The 12,107-nt window shown below is 38.4% G+C and overlaps 1 long non-coding RNA gene across 1 annotated transcript in view; it reads right to left on the bottom strand.

Annotated features, from left to right (window-relative positions):
• Window positions 1–295: 295 nt before the first annotated feature.
• Window positions 296–12,107, bottom strand: part of LOC107723595 (uncharacterized) — a 14,829-nt gene continuing 3,017 nt past the window's right edge. Inside the window, exons 2-4 of the long non-coding RNA XR_001637931.1 lie at window positions 10,160–10,165; window positions 3,440–3,443; window positions 296–1,067 (exon numbers count right to left, since the gene is read on the bottom strand). This is a non-coding gene — a long non-coding RNA (uncharacterized LOC107723595). The remainder of the gene's footprint in view (window positions 1,068–3,439; window positions 3,444–10,159; window positions 10,166–12,107) is intronic.

Raw genomic sequence — 12,107 nt, 5'->3', positions numbered from 1 at the left:
TTTTTTTAACAACCAAAAAGTGTCTGTTCCTTCTGTTGCGGAAGAACAGACGTTCCTCTCGTTGATAGCAGAGGAGCGGATCCAGCGAGAGCTTGATGGGGCGACGCGGAATGAAAAAGTTTTTCAGGAGTCGCGGCAGTAGAGGCGGCGCAACTATAACGACATGTGAATAATCCCACCCACTCTAAAGCGGTACTGAACTGCAGTGGAAACGCAAACCGAGCCGTGCCGTGCCGTGCCGTACTGAGCCGTACCAAGCCGAATCGTACCATGCAGTGGAAAAGCGCCATTAGTGCCTCTCTCCTGTTGCTGTTGTTGGAGCTGGGAGGGATGTATACAGCAACGAGCAGTATGGCTGTATATTCCCTCGGTAGATAGAACGGCCGGCACTTAATAATCATAAACTCCACCAGGGGTGAGCAGTGTTTGCAGACCACAACAGCATCGCGGCACCACGCATCATTGATGTAAACACAAAGCCCGCCGCCGCGGGTCTTACCTCCCTCGACGCGAGCTCTGTCCGCTCGATAGCATGTCAGCTGATCGAGATGAATAGCGCAGTCCGGAACGCTGTTGTTGAGCCATGTTTCCGTGAACACAAAAACACAACAGTCTCTTACAGTCCTCTGAGTTGAGCGTAGTAGTCGGATGTAGTCCAGTTTATTGTCCAAAGAGCGTACGTTAGCCAGTACGATGGTGGGGATAGCTGGCTTGTGTGGGTTAGCCGCTAGCCTAGCCCGGATACCTCCGCGCTTACCCCTCTTCTGCTTCCTCTCACGCCGCTTGTGGCGCCTCCGCTGTGGGGGAGATGCAGTAGTGGGGGTCGGTGATGGGGTGGGCCTCCGGAGCAGACCGGGATCCCGCAGCTCTTCGGCGTGCGCAGAGTTTAACTCTAAAAATGTGGTTCTGCCGACATCGAGCAGAAACTCACGACTGTATACGCGCTTAGAGACAGATAGACGCGACGAATACGTACAAAAACACTGCGACTCACAAGACAAAAAACACGAAAACACCTTTCTGTCGGGAGAGAGAGAAGCCGCAGCGTGAGAACGCGCCGCCATCTTCTAAACTGACCAAGTTTACCAAGTCAATGCCAGCTCATCTGGGAGCCTATAAAGGACTGGACTTTGGGATGCATAGGACATAATGACCCATCAAGCCCTGGCCCAGAATTCAACACTCCAAATGGGAGATTTTATCTGGGGTTAATGTCCACTGTCTAAATGCTTGCAGGGATGTCAGGTGCAATAAGTGGAGGAAAATGGCATTGAGATTGTAAAAGGTACTGGTCCAGCTTTAAGATACTGTTAGACCCTCTACTACTGAAAGGCATATCAGAGGCTTAGTGAGGTCTAACGGTTTGACAGCTACTATATTCCAAAGCAAGGTTCACTTCTACTTTGGATCTCACGCTGGGATATTGGCAAGGTCACTTCACTTCCACAGTGAAGAAAAAGACCTTATGCCCTGTATGGGCCACCTGCCACCTTCTAGAGATTAACGCATAAGTTGCAGCCTCACTAATGCTAAGTATCTGCTTACATAGGTGATGTCATTCTTCACCTTGAGAGCTGTGGTGGTGGTGAACATCTGTTGCAACTCTGCGGAACAGGGTTGGAGAGAGAAGTGCTGGCAATAAACTTGTCTTGGAGCTCCTCTATTGCCTTCTGGGCAGCAATTTTTCCTTGTCACAAATCAATGTAGTATATGGCAAAAATGTCATTTGTTTCTTAAATGTTTAATCCCTCTGGTTTAAATATTCTGCTATAGTTTTCATTTTTGTTTGTTTTTTACATGTTAAACTGACATTTACATTCTTGAACACAGTGTGAATCAGAATAGTTATACACTGTCCCAGAAATTATGACAGCAGCAAACATATCCGTGATGCTCACTGTTATATTACTACTGTCACAATGACAGATGTTTAAGAGCTCTGTGATTGATTTAGCCACAAAGCGGGTTCAATTATTTCTATAGTTTGTTTGGAGACGTTGTTACTCTATGGTTAAACAGCACTAAGGGGATCAAGCAAGGTTGTTCTGGCCCCCAGGGGCCTCTGGTAACTGGTGATGTACTTAATTGATGAATTGATTGCCTTAATTAATGAGGAGCAAGAGAAAAGACAGATGCTCGATGCTGTTAAACTCTCACTACAACAAAGCGACGGCCTCACGCCGCGTGGAATCATGTGGGATGTGCACCTTCATGAATGTAAAGTGATGTAGGCCTGCTTCATATAGCACTCTTGTTATGTCAGCCTGTCAGCTTGTGTTAACCTCGCAATTCATTTTAAAGACACATTGCTGATTGCATTTCAAGTTATTTTTTCAATTTCTGACTGCTGCGCTGTTCAGATACAGTGAATAAGCAAGGGTATGCAGATTTAGCTGCTTCTTTGTCAGTGCAAAAATAGTTTTTAATATTTACGTGGTAACCAGGGGCGGCGTTTCCGTATGGCAGAGTATGGCAGTTGCCATACCCTAGCCCAGTCAGGTGTGCCATGAAAAATTATCCAAACTTAATATCTCTATTATATTTAGTTATTATTATTTTAAATCAGAGTTTTTTTTTACAAATATTTAACCAATAATAAAACTTCATAACGCCATTGGATTCTTAAACTGTCAGCGAAACCTCATAACTTCACCCCGCCTCCATTCAGATTGACGCGCCGCGCACAGTAGGAGACAGATCTCCGCTTTTTTTGCAATGCAAGGGTAAATAACATAGTACAGCGTTTTCTTTACTCAAACACTGTGTCTTTAAAGGATAATGTTTTTGTGTGTTTGAAGAGTGGAGAAGTAGGCTTTTTGCCATCTAGTTGTAGCCAATATACTTTTTGTACGTTTTAAATATCCTGTGCATATCGCTCTTCATCATTTATATCATGAGATTTTGGCCAGGTATATTAAACAACAAGAAAAACTAAGCACCCATATAGCTACAATAAACGTTATATAACCTGTAAAAGGTTACTAAAAGGACACTAAACACCGTCGAGCCGCTCTTGACAGTCGCGGTAGCACGGTCTCGTGTTGTTTCCACCAGCGAGGCAATTTTTTCATCACTAGCCTAATTGATGGATGTCTAAAATATAAAAATAAGGAGAAGCCTAAAACAGGCCTGAGGCCCGGCCCGCGTCTGAACTATATGACGTGAAAATTGGCCCGAAGCCCGGACCGAGGGGCGTAAAAAAAGTCGGGGCCCGTTGGGCCCGGGCTGAAATGCAGGGCTCTACCGCTCCCGCCTGCAAAAGCCCGCATAAAAGTAATCTATGTAGATTTTTTTCAGTACATCGAAGAAATTTACATGAAATGGTTCTGTAACATCTCCTAAGCTCCACAACACTCCCGATAAAATATTTGTTATTTAGGCTAAGCATCAGCATTCACAACAGAAAAGCAAGCATGGGCTGCTGCGTGCATGCACACACGAGTCTCTTCCTGCCCGCACCCGCACTCGCCCATCAAGAGTTGTCCCGCACCGCACCCTGTTGCGTTGGGTCCCGCGGTACTCCTGCGGGAGTGCAGGTCTCTATTGTGAAGCAAAAAGCTGCATGCTTGTAAGAAACAAATCCATCATTAAGACATTTTTAACTTCAAACCATTGTGTCAGGCTAAAATATAAGTCCCTAATCCATATTAACAGTTAATCCGAGAAAAAGTTGTCTTGCCTGAATCAGGAACGAAATATGCACAGATCAAGCGCTGTTTACGAGTGAAAACAAAACACCTCTAAACAAATATATTGGCGGCTTTTTGATTTTAGAGGACAACAGGGACTGGACTTTTTCACCAGAAGAAGTGTTATCATGGATCAGTACAGGCCAGAAGCGATGGTTCAAAGTTAAAACGCATTAATGATGGATTACTTGTGGATTATTGTAATGTTATCATCAGCTAACTGCTGCTAACAAACGAAACCTTTGGGTTACCAATTATGTTTAAAATGGCCGAGAAACTATCTGACAATGCCACAAAACAAAACAAAACTTAGATTATATTATATTAGACAAGCCAACAATATTAAACCATTTGGTTGTGATGCTAATGGGCTCTAAATTACAATTTACATTTATGTGTCTAACATTAAAATTAGGCCTAATTGAAATGTAACTGAACATATAAGTGAAAGTGAAGTGACGTGAGAAAAAGTGACGTGACGTGACATGTGGCCAAGTATGTTGACCCATACTTGGAATTAGTGCTCTGCATTTAACCTATCCAAAGTGCACACACACATCAGTGAACACACACACACCGTGAACACACACCCGGAGCAGTGGGCAGCCATTTTTGCTGCGGCGCCCGAGGATATCCCATCCAAAGTGCACACACACAGCAGTGAACACACACACACCGTGAACACACACCCGGAGCAGTGGGCAGCCATTTTTTTTGCTGCGGCGCCCGGGGAGCAGTTGGGGGTTCGGTGCCTTGCTCAAGGGCACCTCAGTCGTGGTATTGAAGATGGAGAGAGCACTGTACATTCACTCCCCCCATCTACAATCCCTGCCGGTACGAGACTCGAACCCGCAACCTTTGGGTTACGAGTCCGACTCTCTAACCATTAGGCCACGACTTCCCCTTTTGTATAATTAAATATATCTATCACTTTGTCGCATATTTGCATAAAGTGGAAATATTTAGTAGCTCTTCAGCATGAAACCCATCTTAATGATGCACTTTTCTAACACACACACACATACATACACAAAAATCAATCCAAATAATTTACATATCTATGAAAAACGAATTGAGTCAGTGAAGTCAGGTTTATTTGTACAGTGCTATTCACAAAATGCATTATTTCAGAGTAACTTCACAGGAAAATATTGCTGTAATATTTTTAATATGACATCCAGGTTATGAGAACACTTTTTTTTTCATTGCTTTGTTTCCATAGTCAACACTGACCGTGGCACTGTCTCTAATACAGAGAACCTGGAGGGCCGATGTCCTGCAGAGTTTTGCTCACCGAGTTTGGTGACCCCTGCTCTAATAATTCAGCTTCCTTCCTGTTAAATGTTCATTTGCATCGTTGGAGGGCATTTACTCTGTGCAGCTGCGTTCCAGCTGCGCGTCATTATGTCTGCAGCAGCTGTTGACACCCAAATTACGGCAGAAAGAAGGTGCTACAAACTTATTCCTTTTTTTTCAAGCGTGTAAATATGACTTAATCAGTCGCTCCCCAGATGTTCTCTCTCTCTCTCGCTCTCTCTCGCTCTCCCTTTTGCTGTCTCCCTGATCTCCAGGTAATCTAGGCACTAAAATAGAACTCATCATTTCAAAATAAGACAGACTTAAACAGCCTCTGACAGCCATTTCCAGCTTCTTTTCCCAAGATGCTTTGCTTCACAAGTAAGTGGCCTCTATCTGACATTTACTGCCATTTACTACCCTGTATGAAATGGGAATGGGTCGATCTCTCTTCGTGAACCAGTGACAACTGCAGCAAGAAGTAAACCAAAGACAGGCAATAGGTCCCTCTCAGAGCCTGACAAACAGGCCGGATATTCAACCTAGTTTGTGCACCCCCAAAAAAATGTTATTTACAGATATTTCCACAAATATTAGTATGCTACATGGGAAATGTGTTGTCTTCATGCATAAATATGATAAACTATATGGCTTCTTTTCTGTGTATTTGTGTGTATGCAGTACAGAATTATTATCTCTTGTAAATCAAGAGCAATGTCATCTTTTATGGCCACGCTACAGCGCCGTAAGAGGTTTTTCTTCTTGTCTTCATGTTTCTAGGTCACTGTCTCATTGGTTGTTGCTATTCCAGCTATTAGGAAGTAGGAATATCATAAAAGATTTGATACTTCCTGCTGACATGGAAATCTCTCTCACTATGAATCAAGACCTCCTTTTCCTTTTCCTCTCTAACTCCTCTACCTCCATGACGTCTGAAACATGAGCTGTAATTTCATCTGTGAGTGTGAGCGGATCTCAAGGATGAAGATCACCTCCTGTGAATTTTTCAGTTTTGCTGTGAGTTAAAAGGGTCAAAAATACTACTGTTCAAAGTTTTTTTTTTTTTTTTTAAAGAAATTAATATTTTATTCAGCAAGGACAGTAATTACATTTATAATGTTATAAAAGACTTTTATTTCAAATAAATCCCTTTTTTTTTTTTTACTTTCTATTCATTAAAAAAATCATGACAAAAATCACGATATCCACAACAATATGAAGCAGCACAAATGTTTTCAACATTCAACATCTTTCAACATTTTAACAATAATAACATATTTCTGGAGCAGCAAATCAGCATATAAGAATGATGTGGAAGGATCATCTGAAAATAAAGACTGGAGAAATTATGCTGAAAATTTAGCTTTGCCATCACTACATTTTTAAATATATTAAAATAGAAAACAGTTATTTTAAATTATAATACTTCACAATATTACTGTTTTTACATTAAATAAATGGAGCTTTGATGAGCATAGGTGACTAATCAAAAATATTAATATATATTAATATTTCCCTCTGAAGTCAGTGTCAGGGTTTTTAGTGTCAAATCCTTTTATAGTTTTCCACACACTCTCTCTCTCTGACCTTCACAATTAAACAGACTGTTATTTGTGGCTGTGCCTTTAAGACGTCTGTGTAAACACCCTCTTTACATGTGTAATGTTGAGTAATAGAGCTTTGTTGTGGTCATTTAAAAAGTAGATTAAGTAGGTAAATTTAAAAAAGTACATTAAGTAAATTAGTAAAAAAGGTCGGTTTTGATTCAAAGCTGACTTTAAGGACAGAGCTTCAGCCCCATGTCATGTTGCCTCAGATTTTGGAAACATTCAAGAGTGAAATGACTCGAACACAACCATGACCTTACTTCTCCTTTCAAAGGGCAAAAATACAATCCTGCAGGCCAGGGAAAGAAGAGCCAAAAATATAGTGAGGATAGATGTTTTTGGCTTTTTATTTTTCTAACCTCAAAATACTCTCATACTTCACAATGTAACTTACTTATTATCTTGTGGAGTTGCTGAACATTAATAAATACAAAAACGATCAGCGATCATTTAAAAAAAAAAAAATCATATGTATTTCTACGATTCACCTCGTACAAATTCATACAAAATTGCCACCTCATAAAATATGTATGTTTTCGTGTGAGACTGGATTGGAAACAACTTCATGTCTCTCTTTAAACTCAAATACAAGTTATTCAGGCTACAACATCTTCTACCATGAAAACACAACGTCAAATCAATCCCATTGATTCAGAGTTTGTTAAAAACATGAGTCTAATTGAAGAATTACACATATTTCTGGCTGCCTTACTGCTTTTAAAGAGCTAAATTTGCTATTTTAATAATAAATAAGCCTGTCTTAGATAAATATTTTAATGATCTTAATAAATTATCAGGCTGATTAAAGAGCCACAGAGCAGAAAGTTTCCATAAAAGTTAATTCGTCTCTGTTTGTTAGATGATTAAGGTGAGAAAAGAGAGTAGAAGTGAGTGAGAGAAAAATAGGAAGAGTACATCAGACTAGAAAGAAAGAGTGATGAGTAATAGAGGTATAAAGTGATTGGGGAGTTGAGCTGATGGAAATGGAGAGAGAGAGAGGGAGGAGTTTGATTACAGAGACATTTTCCACCCTCTTTCTCTCACTCTCTCCATCTATCCATCCATCTCACGCACTTACTCTCTGCCAGGGGAGCTGAACAGACGCATCTGAGAAAAACAAACATGAGGGATTATATGTCACAGAAACACACACGCACGAGCACAAATCAAAACAAACAAACCGAAAAGCGTTTTCCTGATGGAGAAGAAACAGAAAATGGATGCAGAAATTATGCATGATGTGGAAAGTCTGAAATATAGATGCAAAGCTGCCAAGGACAACAAGTGGACAGACACATGCAACATCCTTGATTCACAGTTAGAGAGTTAGAAAGTCAACAAAACCCCCCCCCTTTTTACATTTGCAATGACATTTGGGTGGGGTGGGGGGTGGTTTTGGGTTGGGGGTAATCCATGGTAATCCATCTGGAAAAAAGTAAATCCATTTCAAGTTGAAAGTTTTTCAGTCAAAAAACAGGAACTCATTTTTTTCTTTTCAAAAGTCATTCATAATATGAACGTAAATGGGTCCACTTTGATTTTTATCTTGAACTAAATTGAATGAACCGGGCCTTTCATCTGCCTGCACCAACACATGACTAATGCAAATACATAACACATACACATCATAAAACATAGACTGAATCTAGGTCATCCTTTTCTCAGTAGGGCAACTACATCTGGACCTGTGGAACAAATCAATAGTTGGGATAGAGTGACTCCGCCACATTTATGAGGAAAAAACACTTTTTTTTTTTTTTTTTTTTCCTTTGGTCACATCTCCGAAAAGGTCGAAGCAGATTTTTAAATAGACGATATCGTTATTAACAAACCGCATATTTGAAGTCTAAACAACTACATACTCTTCTAAAAAAACTCTTAAAACTACAGTATTATTTTAGTGCTGCCAATCGATTAAAAAATAACTAATTAATGTCACATTTTCTTCCTGAAATTAATCGTGATTAATACCACCTAACATTAAAGTTTTTAAATATACTTTTATATTGCAAAAATTTCACATTCAATCTTCAAATGAAGGTAGAAACTGTTTGTTTAATGGAATCTTTTTTATGAGGCCAGTATCAATAGGGCTACCACAGATGTCTCTATGAAATTGTTTTTTTTCTCCCTAATATTTAACCATCGACTATAGCAATTCAGCATTACAGAATAATTGAGAGCTATCAATTTGAACATTTATTAGACTTTAAAAAATAACAACTTCTAATTTAAGTGAACTTAAAACAATCTTCACATAAACCCATTATAATAAATATTCTGTTCTGACCAATTGCGTAGCTTGAGCAAAGGCTTAACAGATAGCGTACACTTTCAGAAAAGAACTCCAGAAAGCAGTCTTCATAACTTTAGTGACTTTACTGGTGATTGTTCTTCTCAATTCTTTTATTGTAAAACTACAAACAAGAAAAAATATGTATGAACATTATGTTCACATTTACATACACATCCAGCTTAACATTACAGTTCGATTTTGTACATAGTTCCTTTTTTAACGTTATTTAAAGTAATGTACATGTCAAGAAATCATATTCAAATGAGATTATGTACAAACAGAAGATAAATTAGCAATACGCTAAAACAAAGTACGCTACCAATAACGCGAATCATGTCTGTTTATAACAAAATATAAGAATAATCCCGATCTACACTTTACTTTAATCTACACAACACTTAAAAGCACTATTTAGTATAAAATGTAGCACTTACAGACATATATTTCCAAGATTTAAACGATGGAATCAATAACCCATAGGAACTGCATGCACGTTCTTCTTGACTGCGTTCCCTGAGAAACCGAAAGTAAACGGCAAAATAAAGTGTAGTACCTTAAATGTCCTGTAGGAGGCGGAAAAGAAACAGAACATAAGAAACAGCACAATAAATGTCTTATTTAGCTACCTGTGCCCTTCAGCAAGCAGGGAATATACAGAAACTGAATAACATTATCAAACACTAAATTTGAACAAAACTTAAAGCTACAAAGTTATTGATTTCCTCTTTTTTCTTTTGTTGTTTGATTAACAGACATCACAGCAGCTGGTTATTAGGTTATTTTGGCTGCTTTAAGAGCTGCGGCTGCTGAACATGGCGTGGATCTGACACGCATCATATTTTCTCACAACTCTTTACCTTTTCTGACCCACTTCAGGTCTTAAAGTCTCTTCTAATGAGCTGACGAGTTGAATCGGGTTAGATGTTAGATGAGGGAGACAGTGCTGGCTGCTCAAGGATACACTGTAAAAAAAAATCCATAAAATTTACGGTAAAAAATACGGTAGCAACGTTTTCGGTTTTACGGTTACTTAAATTTACAGTTAAATACCGTAATTTCATTAACTGATATAATGTTAATATACCAACCTATTGAAGTACTGAAATCTGTTTTGCACCTTTGTAATACACTGATAACCAGCAACTGCTGGTGGTGATGAGAAAGTCACATGATGAACCAAAGCCCATCACAAGCAGCTTTTAAATAATAACATATATAGAAGGTGCACAGTGTCATTCACACAAACACCAAACACCATCATGGTAACACACATGAAACTGAAATAATGCAATAAACATTCATTTAACAACATTAGGTGTAACACACAACCCTAATATACAAAACTGAAGAAGAAACAGTTATTTCAACAAAAAAAAACATCAAGTTTGAAATGTAACGCAGGGAATTCTGGGAATGTCAATTTACGGTTATTCACTGTAAATTATACAGTATTTTTCACTTCCAAAAACGGTATACTACCGTAAAATTAATGTCCAATACATGTAATGTCCAATACAGTTTTTCACCGTATATAGTAGGGGAACCGACCGTTAACCATTTAACAGGTTTTTACTGTAGCATTTTTACAGTCTTTTACCGTTAAATTCACGGTCATTTTTTACAGTGTAGTTTTGAAAACCACTGCATTTCAGAGACATGTTCTTAAATGTGACTCATATATAAATACTTACATACATGCACAGTTTTAAGGCAGTTTTAATCGCCCTTTTGGTAACTTCATAACTGACGATATAACTCTGACATTGTATGCTCCCAGTTTCTATGTGAAAATATACATTAATATGAAATTATATAGCGTGCACCATTGCATTTGTGCATGCCGTTGAAGAGCACATGCTATGCGCACAGTATAACGGCTGACAGGACAGGAAAATTGTTTTTTTACTGACATATGGCTTGACAGTATCTCATCTGACCGCAGTTCACTGTTGCACATAATATTTCAGCACCGGTTATTAGTTATCATGTAGTTTTATTTTAATTTTTTTTATCTTTTTAAAATTCATTATATTGCCTGACATTGAATATATTGTTGTTTCTGCCTTTTTTAAGATTTAAAGTATTTTTGTCATCATCTAGATAATATATATTTACAATATCAACCCTAACATAAAAATAATTATTGATGTATTGGTGGTCAGAATTTCAGTATTGTGCATCCCTTGTCTGTACATGTAAATGCCTGTAAACTGTCCCACTGAGCCACAGACATATAATTTGCTTTGCTGACATCTTCTCTGTTTAAATATTACACTCAAATCATCACATTTCCACCTGTCTCTTCTTTTATTCTTGTAAAACAACACCAACACCCCCTCCCCCTTTCTGTACCCGGAGTCAAAAGTAATTTATACTGACTGACAGCTCCTGACAAACAGAGTGAGAGAAAGAGAGGAAGACAGAGAGAGAGAAATAGATAGAGGGGAAAGAAAAAGGGGATTGCCTTGGTGGAGGTGAATGTATGGTGTTGTTTGGTCACAATATGAAATTAGCAAATATATGAGAGTGAGTCAATAAAAGTTGACTCTGATTGGATGGGTATTAAAAATAACTATTAAAACGAATGAAAATCATAAATATATAATAAAATTATAAATGTTGCTTTGGCACTAACTGAAAATTAGTTGAAGTACTAAAATTCCTAAAACCAAACCAAAATAAATATTAATAAATATCATAATACTTAATAAATAACACTAAAATAACACTGGTTTAAAGTTGTTCCAAACTTGTATTACTTTCTATTTCTGTTGAACACAAAACGAGATGTTTAGCAGAACGTTCTTTTAGTGAACATCAGGGTCAGGCAAAACACTGATGCATAGCACTCAATATGACATATGTGCATCTATTTCAAGCAGTGGCGTAGCGAGTCAGCCCCGGGTAACCTCCAACTCAGTTAACTTAGGCCCTATAGTTGATTTTTCTGAAGTAAATAACGTTACGTGAATCGTGACTATTCACAAGCTGTTTTATTTACGGTATAGGCTAATGCTTGGAAATGATGTTTAAAGTTTTCAAGTCCATTCATAATTTGTAGCACGAAAGCCACTCAATAATCGCAGCTTTGTGCTTTGTTACTACAAAGTCTCAGCCTTCTGTCAATTTTATGATTAAATACAAACAATAAATGTCTTTTTATGCTCTTTAATTTGTAGTGAGATAATTCGCCTCAGTTCAAGCTGCATATGAATCAAT

The sequence above is a fragment of the Sinocyclocheilus rhinocerous genome, unplaced genomic scaffold (assembly GCF_001515625.1).
Source record: "Sinocyclocheilus rhinocerous isolate Xijiao unplaced genomic scaffold, SAMN03320098_v1.1 scaffold154, whole genome shotgun sequence".
Lineage (NCBI taxonomy): Eukaryota > Metazoa > Chordata > Actinopteri > Cypriniformes > Cyprinidae > Sinocyclocheilus > Sinocyclocheilus rhinocerous.
Note: the sequence above shows the minus strand (reverse complement) of the source record. Positions and strands in the feature narration are given on the sequence as shown.